Here is a 14808-nt window from a genome sequence, read left to right as displayed (position 1 = left end):
TCTCCATAAACATAAGCTATGGCTAGAGAGATTACCATTTGACAAAATATGTAAAATCTATTTTTTTGGAAAAATATGAAAAAACATTTAAATCTAAATGTCTTTTAAAAAATATTTTTATTGATTTCAGAGGTGGGGAGGGAGGGAGGGAGGGAGGGAGGGAGGGAGGGAGGGAGGGAGGGGGAGAGAGAGAGAGAGAGAGAGAGAGAGAGAGAGAGAGAGAGAGAGAGAGAGACAACAATGATAAGAGAGAATCAATGATCGGCTGCCTCCTGAAAGCCTCCTATTGGGGTTCGAGCCTGCAATCTGGGCATGTGCCCTGACTGGGAATCAAACCGTGACCTCCTGATTCATGGGTTGACTCTCAACCACTGAGCCATGGTTAAATGAATTTTCTAACAAAACAAGGGAAATAAACAATTTAACTACTAGGTACTTTGTTACTAATGAATTGTTTTAATTAATCTATTTTTATTAAACACAGAAGGTCTCTAACACATGGTGAAGTAGTTTGAGATAATTCTAGGACAATCTGGTGAGCAACCAAAAATGTGGCAAGGAAAATGTAGAGAGAGAGGTACAAAATTTAGCATGTTAAAGGACATAATTAAAGTTATTGATCACAATTTCAAACACATACAATACAGACAAATGAAAGCTAAAAGGTCTGATGAACTAATTGCAAGACAACTAAGTATGACCGAATAGGGCAAGCGCAAAAAAAAACATGTACAATAAGAGAGAGGTTGGGACTTACCGTATATGATAGATTATTATTAGAGAACAAGGATTCTAGATTTTATGCATGGAAAAATGAATGGATGAGCTCACTCAGGGAAAAGTTTAAATAAGGAGAAAACAAAGTAATAGGTGGAAATATACAGAAAACTAGCATTTCTACTGAGGTGGGGGTAGGGGGAAGGGTGAATTCACTAGTCAATCTAAGGAAGAAAAACCAGAGGCAGGAAGGCAAGATAATGCAGAATCCTGGAATAAAAGGGGTGGGTGGGAGATTAACAGTGTCAAATGCCACCAAGAGGACAAGACTTAAGGTCATTGGTACCCCTGACGTTAGCTACGGTCATTTTTATGCATATAAGATTCATATGTAAGCCATATTAAAATGGAAAGCACTCGCCATTTTTTTATTAAGGAGTTTCCATATTCAGGGAAGTTGTCATCATAAAACTGTATCTAGTATTACCATTTAAACATATGCAGAGTCTCCAAAAAAATCCAACATCAAATCATCTCCAGAAACCTTTATGGAGCTCGATATGCCAATCAGTGGTTGCTAAGACAATGGCCAAATATGTGTGCTTAAAAAATGCCTCCACGTTCTAATTTGCCTGTGCAGTCATTAGCATGTGTGAGTGTATTTATATACATTAGTTGGTTAGAATCCTCTGAGAAGGAATCATGAACTTACTACATCATCTGTGGATTAGTTCTTTTTAAAGTATATTTTAAGGAGATAATCTCCAAATGCTTCCTTGAGTGTTTTTAATGACAGTGACTTTGCTTTTGAAATGTCCTATATATACTAAGCATGATTTAACTTTCCCGGTGATCAGGAACTATCCTTATGTTAAGATGCAGACATAGATGCTAATGCAGACGGCATGATATGCTGAGTGCTGATGGGTTCTAGTTTTAGCTGCGGACCTTGAACCTGAGTGATTTAGACGTTACTGATTTCAGCATGCTTTTTGTTTACCACATTTTCAAAAAGTTGATCTAAAATATGCTGCACTGTGGCCTTTCTGAGCAACAGAATATGGCTCCTCTCTATCAATTGAATTAATGAGTCAAAGCTCCAAACAGCTTTTTCCCTGATGGTTTTTCCTGCATTCCAGAAATAATGCCTTCATTGCCTCTGGTACTGCCCTCTAATTCGCGAACTCAACTCTCACTGCTGCTGGCTGACTCCTACATAAGGTCACAGGGGCTTTCGTATCAACTCGTACCCTCCTCTCTTCCTGCCTTATACTAAGTTTGTTCCCATAGGATAAAGGGATAGTGTTATTTCAAGAATTTACATGTGAGAGGTTTAGAGAAGCCTATTCCAAAATAAGGACATCAAGAGCAATGTCAGTACTTTTGTCAACATGACACCCACCACATTTGCTTCAGATTTACCGCAACTCTGACTCTGAGTAGAGTTACCGCCCTTCAAAATATTAAACGCGGCATCTTAATATGACAAAATCCTACAGAATGCTTATATTAAAAGGGTTAAGCAAATCTGTTCATTAATATTCAGTTTCCGAATAATCAATGAGCTGCCACTTGAGAGAAAAACTGTGGAGGGAAAATCCCAAGTTATAAACTTATTTTCTTAGGGTTAATTCCATAATTATGAAATAATATCAGAGTTTTCCAGTCAGCTTAACACTCTGAAATGATCTTTCAGTGAAAGTATAAAAATATCTTGCCTGTTCACACATTAGCTTACAACAGGTAAAATATCATGGCCCTTTTCAAAACATTAATGGATTTTTCAAGTCATCCACAGGGTTTTCTCGATGGGAGCCTCCCGCACAACCGCGCGCAAAAAACAGCAATGGATCCTCATCCTGCTTAAAGGCAACCTCACTTGCACTGGGCTCTGGCCGCAGGCCTCACCGAACAGAATGGCTTTGTCAGAGCTGCCAAAGGCGGCTCAGGGGCAAGGCCAGCCTCACTGGGAATCTTGGGAAATAAGGTCTGCTTGCACACACACTGAAGAGGAAACACGTATGCTCACACATGCAAAAATCTGCAGGGTCAAGAGCTGCTCTTCAGGTATTTTTCATCAAGAATTCCCTCAGAAGAAAAAGGCAGCGGCTTTTAGCAGGAGCAACCAGAGGGCACTGGAGTCAGTAGATTTTGGATGACTTAGTGAAATTCAGAGGCACCTCTTCCACCTCACCCCTCCAGCACTGATGAGGCAATGCTGTATGTTCCATCAACAGTTGCCTATGCTTACCTATTACGTACCCTACATAGCTCCCTTTTCAAATGCTAAAGCACTGTTTGGAGGATTAAGCTTACTGTTTTCCATCTGCTTTTGACCTGCAAAATCAGGACTTTCTAAGGTTCCTTTTAACCTGGCCTCTGGCTTGAATGATAAAACCAGGGTCTGCCATAGGACAGCATTTCCAATTCACCTCAATGAAATGACCACTGACTGTTCCGTGGGCAGAAGCATGCTATGCTAAGGACGGGGTCTCAGGCCTTCAACGCAACTCAGAGGGCGGAGGTGCTGTTATCCGATTGCTGAGTTCCTTCCATCACCTCATTCTCCACCAGATGTGGCTATTGTTTCTAAAACTGTGGTTGCTGTCATATACTGTACTCATTGTTTTTTTCTGATAAATTTCATTACTCCTACTTTTAGGTAAAAATGTTAGATTAAAAAAAGTGATTTAATAATCCAAACTGTATATTCACTTTCTGAGTTGGAGTGAACAGAACAATGAGAGTTTCCTGAGTACTCTCTTGGAGGTCTTTATTTTTCTTGGGGTTTGAGATTTGGAGCTGTTTCTTTGATTTCCTCCCACTAAAAATATTTTAAACCTAAGGTTTTAGAAAGGGTGTTCTTTGGCTATCAAACATTAAACACACATGTGCTAAAACACGGCCACTGACAAAGTGCTGTTCCATGTGGCCAGTCCAAAGGTACATAAAAATGCAATCCTTATTTACTTCATTAGTTACCATCTTTGCCAGATATCTTGAACGCTACCTTACTTTTAAGAAAAAAATCAAGAAAAAGAAGTATCTACCGAATACTCTTCCTCTTCCTCATTCCCTTTACCTCTTTCTCATCTCTGTCCCTCTACCTCTGCTCCACACTCATCCATATTTTGGCTTTGAGAATAAAAGCTACCACTATTATCAGAGGCATGGGTATTCCTTATTAGAGCAAACATTAAAACTTAAATATTTCATTTAAATTTAAAGGACCGGTTAGGTATTTGCTGGTAGTTAGAGTGGAAGAATGAAGAACTAATCAGGACCCATCTTTTTCTAGTTAGTTCATTTTACCTCCTTCCTCATCCTGTCTCTGTAGCTATCTGGATACTAAGGGCCAGAGACAATTCCCTCCAAATCTCTCTCCCAGTCTTTAGGTTGTGTGCTATGAGCAATGAGCAGGTGCTGAAACAACTGTTTTGCCCCTCTTTTACTGAATACCATTCCTGAGCACCTACCCACTAGGTCTCTGACACACATAAGCTAACAAAATACACTAAAGTTCCGTACAACTGGAGGTCATATTCCAGTGCCAGGATGGGGTGAGGGTAGGAGTACAGACAAATCCCTACTGGAAAGTAAAGGAACATTAATATTCTGATTCCTGAAACAATTTTTCTCACTTACAAAAAGATACCAAGCCTACTGAAAACCGCTCTTCTTTAAAGCAAGAAAAACCAAAATGAAAGTTCTAGATTCAGATAATGTGACTTCTGTTTCTTATCAATGAGATGAGAATCAGAGATTAATTAAAGAAAGTGCTCCTTAGAGTACTGAACTCAGGATTTAGATGCTGACTTTTACTGCTAGTCCTGTGTAGTGTGTTTCTGTGTGTGTGTGTGTGTGTGTGTGTGTTTGTACTTATAAAAGACAATTGTTGACTTACACCAAAACAATTCTTATCATTTCCCTGACATTCTAAAAGCAATGACAGAAGCTTTTCTCAAAAGTTTAAAAATTAAGTTAGGCTTTTGCCTTTGGAATAGATCTGAGAAAGATAAAAAAAACAACCACCATCTTTTAAAAAGGCAAATGGCACAGATATCAAAGCAAATATGACATTGTTTAGTGGTCAGAAATAATTTCACTGGAGTTTGTAAAAAAGAAAAAGCTTTCAGTGTACTTATAAATAGTGATGAAAGATGGTGAAGAAGTTGAGGAAGGGCGTTCCTCGGCTTTAATTGCAACAAGGCAAGAAGTGGTGTAGAAGTTACTCAGATCTAGCTTGCTTCCTGCCATGCACTGTTGCCAGAGCTGAAACAGGACGGCCGTCTGATACTACCCTGACACCCCACCACCAAATATATGCTAGCCAGGCCTTTTCGTTCTATTTTATGAGAACCTCAAAATAAGCTTTACTAAACATCTTATGTTCAATTTCAGTGTCCTGAAACCAGGAGTGCTATAAGTCCCGGCTTTTTGACTTCAAGGACACTGCATACTAGTATGTCCTCAATGAAACTTGTACCATCAACACCTATTTGCAATAAAACTTTTGAAATGTACGTTAATATTCTCTTTGTAGAATTTGAAACAATGTATAGACAATATGCACCCTTTGGTAGAGAGAAATAAATGCAAAATATTTTCCAATACAAGGAACGTAACACAAATATGTATATATATCTTTATATATGCAAATTTTACCATACTTTAAAGAAATATGGTCAATAATATAATTTTTTTAATACAGTAAAATAATGTTTAGGAATCATGATGTCATCTTAGCCTCCCCCCTCCTCTTAATTTAGTAAAACTTATCCAAACTGATAATTTTTAAAGAGCCAGAAGAGAAAGCGTCAGCCCCTGGGGTGCTGTGCTGTGACCCCAGCACAGTGGGTCCCTGAGACAGGAGGCAGCTTATAAGAGAGCCCAACAGGAACACCTAAGAAGGGACACAGAGCTGGGGCAAGAAAGTGGTCAGGAAGCAGAAGAATGAGAAACAGAAAGGCAAGAAAAGGCTAAGCAACCAGCTAGAGCCAGTGATGCCCGAAGTTATGAAGAAGGCAATGGTCTGAGTCAGCAAGGCTATGGGCAACCAGGCAACAGAATCATAGCCATCTGTGAAGGGGAAACAGGGTCAAGCCCCAGAACAAGAGTCAAGATGGCTGGCCTAGGTTGGTGTGAGTGGGGGACAGACATAGATAACAGAGTTGGGGTACCTCACCCCAGGAGCCTCCCTGACCTGGCTTGCCCAAGGGCACTGAAGCCCTGCCCTGGCCGATGGGTGTATTCAGCCCAGACCAGGACACACACAGCAAAAAATGTTCAATAGCTAACAGAAAGCCAGTTCATGGGAAAAGGAAAGCTAATGCAACTGAGAAAGGAAAGGGAGAAAAATAAACCTTTGAAAAAACAACAAGTAGCTGGAAACAGCATAAACTTTCTAAATATAGAAAGTGTTTTAAGAGTCCGCTCTTAAGAGACAAATGGCAAATAATTTTATTGGAGTCCTAGAGAAGTGGATATACACAAATTCAATAAAAATTTTTACCTAAAAATGGCATGTATTTCCAAGAAAGAAACAGGAAAATAATGATAGAAATAAATTTGAGACAGAGGGAACGTAATTCTGAAGTATGCATCTAAGTTTACTGTTTATCTTCTGGGCAAAATAGACTACTCATTAATAAAAATAATTACAGCCACACTAAATAGAAAGATCATTAGTAAGTGACAAGTGTTGAAAAATAAAGGTAGGAAAAATGATATGTTCGGATGAAAGAAAGAAGTTTCTACTGTACATCTGTAGGGTAAAAAAAATAAAAATTTACCTATTTTTTTTCCATAGGCATGAAATCCTACAAAATGGAATACTATCATAAATAAAAACTTAAACTTCAGCTCTAAAAATTTCAAGTCTGTTATTTTGTAATATTAAGCAAGATAATGAGTACCTAAAGAGGACATTTAAAGACTATTAAAATGATACGAATCATCACTGCATAGAAAATAATACTCCCTGGAATCCTCACGGAAATGGGTTGTCCTCATAGGCATATGAAGTCCCACATAATTTTCAATAGCATAATAAGCTGTCCAAATTTCTAAAGAACTAACTTAAAATTATGTTGTTGTGTTTTTTTTGTGCTGTAAAGTTCAAGAGAATAACAGGAAATAAAAGTTTTGCAAATGGCGCCCGGACTGAAAATAATCCACACCTCAGGAAGCCTGTTCCCCTTCTCCCTACCCCACCCAAGCACTCACGCCAGAATTCCTGCTAGCTCTGTGGAGGTAGCACTGGTCATTGGCACCCAAAATCAACTGCAAAGGCCAAGACCTGGGAAGGCAGGAGGCAGCTCTACACCTTAGGACCTCAGGAAAGGTAAGCCCACAACTCAGTCACGGTACAGACTGCCTTCCTGGCAGCCAAAGCGTACTCTCTGAGGAAATGAAAACAGGTTCTTAGCATTGCAAGATGGAACTCTGTGCTGGGAATAACATTATTTAGTTAAAAAATTATCCTTAGAGACACGTTTCAAAGGACTTACAGAATCACGTCTTTATATACAACTGATGTTGACCCTGGCTGGGTACCTCAGTTGCTTAGAGTGTCCTCCTGATATGCCAAGGTTGTGGGTTTGATCCCCAGTCAGGCCATATACAAGCAGCAACAAATGAGTGCATAAATAAGGAGAACAACAAATTGATGTTTCTCTCTCACACAAACACAGATTCCTCTCTCTCTAAAATCAATCAAAAAATAAAAAGTTAGAAATACATCTGGTTTTGTAAGTTGAAGACAGCATGTAGTAGGCTTTTCTAAGTGATAAGTGCAACTTTCTGAGGACCCTGGTCTGTTAGAAATGATAAGCTGGGGAGACTAAATTTGAACCCATGACCATAAGTACAACATTTCTTAAAGTTTTGGATAACACCTGGTTCTTATCCCTTACCACGGTGAAAAGGCTTCACCCTTCAAGAAAGCATAGTGTTACTTATGACACTGTCAAGAAATACCTCCCTAAGAAAGTGTATCTGGGGATAAAGACACTGAATTTTTTAACTTAAAATACATGTATACACACATTTATAACATATGCAGGCTAGTATATTTCATACTACTATGTAAAGAGATAAAGTGAGTATTCTTTAAAATGAGAATGATTCAATTATTATTATTATTTACCCTCTGGCTCTCAAATCAATTTTGGATTTTGAACCCAAGTACAGTCAAAGGGGAAAAAAAATCAAGACTGATTTCTTGGCTTGTAAAATAGCTAAATTTCACCCTACGATGTTAGCAGAAAATTTTCAGAAATTGTTAGCCTAAAGCAAAGTAATAACTGATTACATTAGCCCAAAACTTGGTGGGGAGTGGCTTCAAATGGGCACAATCTTTCATTCCTTTTCTTCCTGTTATTGGAAGTGCTGTAACGATCAAGAATATGCATTTCTGCCAGGCTTATGGAAAGAGAAAACAACAATTTTCATGACTAGTAATTCAAAAATAAAATCTGAGCAAAGCTAAACCCTAAGTCTTCCAGCTCAGATTATCACCCAAAAGGGTTCAGAGTCTTTACAAAAGAGTAATATATATATATATATATATATATATATATGGTGACAAATTTATATATAAACATAAAATACACTGTCATCCTCGATGTAGGACAAAGAAAGAATTTAACTTGAATCAAATCAAGCATTGCATTCACTCTTTACCACACTTTGTAGAATAGTAATTTTATCTTACTTTTACCTTAAAATAATCTGTTTATACCAGGAAACATGCAAACGTAATAAAAGTAGATACACTATCCTTTAACAGAATTTCACTGAGCTCCCGTGGGAGACTAAATCTAGTTTTCCACAACTGTTCAAAGAAATTTTAAAGCATTATGTATCCTCACAATTTTTTTGAAATGCATTTTCTGCTAACTACTCTCAGAATTAATATGATCCTATTTCCCTGGAGAAAAAAAACTGACTGCAGTTTTCCAGCTTATAAATGTAGTTATCTGTTCACCTAGAGGATTAACTAGGAAGAAAGGCATGAACAATACCGAAAAGAATGTCAATGGTAAAAAGAGAAACATCCAGGGTGCTCAGAAATAACAAGACAGGGCTTTCACCTTGTGCAGTGTATCACATAATAGAATCAATAGTTTCACAGTATACATAGGTACATATTTTCTCTGGTAAACCCATGTTAGGGTAAGAGAAACAGACTCATATGTGCAATAATTTATCTCTTATGCTAATGTTTAATTGTTAAAAGATGTTTGAGAGAAGGGGTGGAGACCAGTTGGGAAAAGCAAGCGTGAGGAGCAATCTGAGTCCAGGCCACCTGTGCTCCTTGGGCCAGAGCTGTGGGCACTTCCGAAGCCACTTCCTAAAGAAGAGGACTCAGTCTGTGACTACCTTCACCTCCCATTGACGCTTCAGTATTTTTTGCTCCCTAAGGCTCTATGTCCAGGCTGTCATGGCCTTAACCTCCCCTCTGTTTTTTCTTTTCTCCACTTGTTTTTCATTACAATCCCTAAAGAAGAGAAGAGAGACTGTGGCACTAGCCAGTTAGCCCCCTGGGGAAAAAGTGGGGAAAAGAGAACAGAAGACATTTTTTTAAGTTTTCCTCCATCACGCTAGTGCATGTAGATATATACAAATGCAAGAATAACTGTTTGAACGGTAGTTAATTATCCTTAATTTAAACAAAAGTTATAATCCATTCAAACATTATCAACCACTTCTATAGTTCTATATTACTTTTGTGTCCTTTCCTAATTAAAAAAAATGAGCACTTTATATATACTTACACACTTTCAGTCATTATAGTATATTTTATTTACATTTTCTTTCACAATTATAATTCAATCACAAAGCATTCGAATGCTCATGTATTTTAAAGGTTCAAAAATCAGTGTTTTCTGAGATATGTCCTATACTTTGTGCTTTCACTGCTTTTTCTGCCTTCTGCCTTATGAACAGATCTGGTTCAATGTCAGCATTCTCTGAATTTTCATTTTCTACTCTTCACAACTCTCAATTCAGTCTAACAAATATTCAACAGGTATCTATGCTAATTAGGGCGTCATCATGCTAAATGCTTACGGAGATGCAAAGATGATTTAAGAAAGGAATAGGGAAGCACAAATACATATGAAGATAACCATATATAAGATTAATGTTATGAAGTGTATAGAAATTGTACAATGGAAGCAAATAGGCAGAGATAATAGTAATAATATTCATTTTAGAAGCAGTAATACTTGTGGTGGATCTTGAAGTACAGATAACATTTTAACACCTGAAAGTTTTCATAAACTTTTATGAATATCTCTTTTAGATGATTTATTTACTACATGGTAGGCTTGGACAACAATGAAACAATAGAACCATTTTATGATAGGAAAATCAAAAGGAAATATGTTCAGTGTAAATACTGCACACAAGCCTAACATATCTTACAGTATGAATAAGTGCAGTAGGGGATAAAAGTAGAAGTCATGTAGGCTATTTCTCCAACAAACATTTATTGAGCAAGTCAGTAGAATACACAGGGAACACAGAGAAGACAGTGAGAAAGACCCTGCTGAGAAGCAGCAAAGAAACAAATAACTGGAGTGTGTGTGTGTGTGCGCGCGCGCACATACGTGCGCCCTAAAGGACAGATACCAGGTAACTGCCTAAAAACCATTTGGAAAGATTAATCTACAGAATTAATAAAGAGTAATTCTAAAGAATTGTATAATGTCATGGCATCATACGCATAACAGACATTATTTCTTTATCCCCTGTAGACTAAAGTTTTTTAAAAATAATTCTCATCTCATTTAATCCCTAGCTCTGTCTTCTGAGAAGGTTTAAAGACAGGGGTAGATTAAAGACAGAATATTAAGAAAGAGATAGATGGAAGAGAAATATAAGTATACATGCCATTAATGGGAAGAGGATTTAAAAGCTGATAAGAGAAACAAAAGAGAATGAAAGTAAAGAACCATGTAGGGAATATAAGAGAGAGAAAGCAACGAAGTGAAAAGTTTTGAAGCAAAAGAAAGAAAACATACAGTTGTGAAAAAAATCATACCTAGCAAGGTATAGGGAAAAATTATTTTAAGCATTCTATGTGCTACAAGAGCAAACATACAGCACCAGAAGGAGGAAAGAATCAGAATAATTGCATCATTTTGAACATAAGAAGAAGCACATGAAGAAAGAAGATAACTTTAAGTAAATAAAAATTAAAATAGCCTTGTTTAAGAGTATGGTCAGGTAAACCAATTTTAGCCATTACACATGACTGCAAAGATCAGAAAATTGTGATTTCTATAGAAATGACAACACTGCAAGAAAAGATGAGGTTTTCCAAATACTAAGCTTTTAAATAACCAATACCAAGTTTGTGACCCTTAGAACTTATAAGTATTGCTTCCTTCATGTCAAGGAATATTTTGTAGAACAACCCACTGATAAGGGAAACAAAAGTGACAATGACTCCAAGAGTTCCCAGTGTTTTCCCACTGTCACTGCTACTGACAAGTGTTTTAGGAATCTTGAAAGACTATCAAGAAATCTAAAAGAGTATTAGCTTCAAATTCAGATGATTTAAGTTGAACTGCATTTATAGTCATATATGCAGTTCCTTATCTGACCTTTTTTGCAGCTCAATTGGCAAAAGGTGCTTAAAGTTTTTCTCCCCGTTTTCAGAATATAACAAAAAATGCTAATTATGCAATCTATACAATAAAAAAACAGCAACTTGTAATTCAATTCTTGGTTAATTCCTAACTGCTGCCTAGACAACAAATAACTTAGTTCATTAATTCATATTTGATTGCATCAGTTTCTAGTAAATCATTATTCAATTTTTAATCGTAGGAACCATTGAAATTCAAAAGGACACAGATCCCTTCATGTCACAAGACAACTGAGGCCAAGGTTGCTTACCACCCCATCTCTGCCCAGGTTGGGAATGACTACTTTGAAGACGTTCCTATGCCAATTAAATTCATTGAGGAAATAATTAACTGACCTTCTACCATGTACTTATAGCACTTGAGATGGAGGGCTGTAAAGAAGAATAGGCCGATGTAAAGGTGAAGGGATGGGGCACTAAGGGAGCACCGAGGAGGGCTCAGTGTGGAAAACTTCTCCTGATATTTATTCCTTTGGGTTATCTTGCACACATGTATCCCCTGTAAGCATTTTCACTCCTTTAGAGGACGGGGTTGACCCACTAATTATTGGGTCCCCAGGAAAAAGTAGGATGTATGTTTGCTGATGTAAATGCACAAATGAACAAACCAGAGGACCGATGGACATGTCTGAGTTTTCATAGACAGCTCATGGCAGAACCAAGCCTGGACACAGGTCAGTGATCTTTCCTTAGAGCAGTGATTTTCAACAGGGGTGCTGCAGGATGTTTAAAACACGCAATACCTGGCTATTTAGTCAGGGGCACTGGCCTTCAATTGTCAAATAAAAAAATCACAGCAGCCAACACAACATTACTGTCTGATGTGAATGAATCAAAATTATACCTATATTTTTGTCAGATTGGCAAAATATATATATTTTTGGTGTGCTACAGAATCTTAGCAATTAGTGTATGGGTGCCATGAGATTAAAAAGGCTGATAATCGCTGATTTAGAGAAATAATAGATTGCTTTCTTTTTGTAACAAATCAGGTAAGTGAATAAATACGTTCAGATTATTTACTATAATGATTCCTGCTAGTTTATCTCGCCGTAAGGAATCTTACTGTTACAGCCTTCTGACCAGCAAAGGAGGTGAAAAGACCCATGACTTTCTATCCTGTGAGCCACTCTTTATTTGATACTGACGAGCACAGCTCCAATTCGTGCTGTCTGCCATCAGATGGCACACTGGCCCACAGCACAGTCATCCCAGGCCACTGTCCAAACCTTCTGACCTTCAAAGGGAAGAGGAAGGAAATTAGCATGTGCTGAACCTAACAGACTGAGGGGCTCTAGAGCCTTGTTCTACAAACAAGTCTTCCTGCTATAGATCATTGTTCTCATTTTACAGATGAGAAACTCGGGCCCAGAAAAAGCAAAATATAACTACCCTCTGGGCACAGAACGGGTACCTGGCAGAAGCAGACTTGAACCCAGGCTAGTCAGACTCAGAGGCCAACTGTCTCTCTGGATCACACAACATATGGTTCATTTCCAGAGTCCAGATCTCTGATGGGAGGTGTAGCAGCCCTGAGAGTCCTACTCATTATCACACCAAAAAGGGGAACCCAGGAGGGCAGGACACCAGAGCTCAGCATGTTTTCTGCCCCAAGAACACAGTGATTTTCCCTGGCAGCAGCCTTTGTCTTGGAATGGATGTATTCAAAATTGCTCTGGGCTTTCTAATTCCTGACTTGTATTACTGAAGACAAAGAAAAACAGACCCTTCTGAAGAATGAGGCTGAGGTTGTCCAGACTCTACTGGTGCCAATATGAGAAGCAACAAGCCTGACTCACGGAAGAGGCAACAGAGGAAGCGTACCTCAATTTTTCAAATCAAAGGACTCCTTCCATGCACACACACTACAGCTGCCCCGCTGTCCTTTCCACTGGGGATGTGACAAGCTAACGTCAGTCACAGTCAAAGACACTGAGACCTTAAGAAGTCTGATGCTTCCTCGTAAAATTTCTGAGAATCTATTAAACACTTATGGCATATTATAAAATACATTTATCTTTCATGGAATTTTTTGTAGAGGAATAAATTCATGTTAAACTAACAACATGTTAGTTTAATTCAAAGAATGGTCTTACCATGTGTGTTTTAAAAGATTAAAAACACGTGAAATGTCATATATCATTTGTTTTATAAATAACACAGGATCAGGAGAGTTGGGAAGTGATATGTTAAGTAGGTATAACTGGGATTTTGTTGTTGCTTTATTTAAAGTGACATTGCAGGACCAGCCTGAGTGTGTAGCATAAATAATTCTGTTATTTAAATTTCTGCCAGCAGTTTAAATTCTATAAACGGCCTCAGTGAACAGGAATACATTTTCTTAGGATATGCTGAATTGCTAAGATATTTGAACATTACAAAGCCAGTTGATAATCATAACAGAGCAAACTAGGAAATACCTTTAAAAACCTCAGCTATGCCCTGGGGTGTGGGTCAGTGGTTAGCATTAGCCTGTACACCAAAGGGTTGCAGGTTTGATCCCTGGCCCTGGTCAGGGAGCATGTGGGAGGCAATCAATTGATGTGTCTTTCTCACATCAATGTTTCTCTCTCACTCCCTTTCTCTCTCTCTCCCCCTCCCTCCCACTCTTTATAAAAAGCAATGGAAAAAATATTCTCAGGTGAGGATTAACAACAGCAAAAAATCCCAGCTACTGTGAAAGGCTTTTAAATCTGTCTCTGCTATCTTCTGGGGTATTTTCATGCAAGTGCTCATGAATGTATAGGTGAGTAAAAATCAGATTCCACAACGCTGATGGAAATAATCCAATTATACAAATCAATTGTTTAGAGGCCACAGCAATAGAAATTCTCTGTGACTCACTTCTACAATTAACAACGTGGATGTTCACAATGACCAGATGGTCACTGAAAGAAAGTTCAGTCAAATCTGTAATTTCATGAAATAAAATAGCCTGAATAGTCACTCTTGGCTCATCCAATGGAATCTGGATGGAGGAGAGATGTGCCCTTCTCCTGAATAAATCCAAGAGACAACCACCAATCACTCAGTCAAAATGAGAAAATCACACAATTATCAAGCACAAGGATGTTTTTTCAAAGGTTGCACACAACCTCTCCTGGGCATCAGAAGGGCTAGAGGACTCAAGAAATCTCCGTCATCTCACAAAAGCATTTTAATAAGTCCAACCTCTTATTTTATAGATAGCAACACAAATCCACCAACTGAACTCAGTTACAGCAGAAAGTGCAGAGCATAACTTCTGCCCATTATTACTATACAATGCTGTACAAAGGGAGTCATGTTTCTTTTCTGAATGTGAAAGTCCTTAGAGAGTCAAGGGCCCCAGACTCTCCTGACTGCACCACATTCTCATTCTGCATCTGTATTTCCTGCTTGCTGGTGGCAGAATGCTAATTTCAAGTAATTTAAATGAAAGCTCCGCATAATGT

The 14808-nt window shown here is 38.1% G+C and overlaps 1 protein-coding gene across 9 annotated transcripts in view; it reads right to left on the bottom strand.

Annotated features, from left to right (window-relative positions):
- The window catches only part of NR3C2 (nuclear receptor subfamily 3 group C member 2), a 295026-nt gene that overhangs the window by 145045 nt on the left and 135173 nt on the right, over nucleotides 1–14808 (bottom strand). The gene's annotated exons all lie outside the window — the stretch shown is intronic.

The sequence above is a fragment of the Myotis daubentonii genome, chromosome 5, assembly GCF_963259705.1.
Source record: "Myotis daubentonii chromosome 5, mMyoDau2.1, whole genome shotgun sequence".
Classification (NCBI taxonomy): domain Eukaryota; kingdom Metazoa; phylum Chordata; class Mammalia; order Chiroptera; family Vespertilionidae; genus Myotis; species Myotis daubentonii.
Note: the sequence above shows the minus strand (reverse complement) of the source record. Positions and strands in the feature narration are given on the sequence as shown.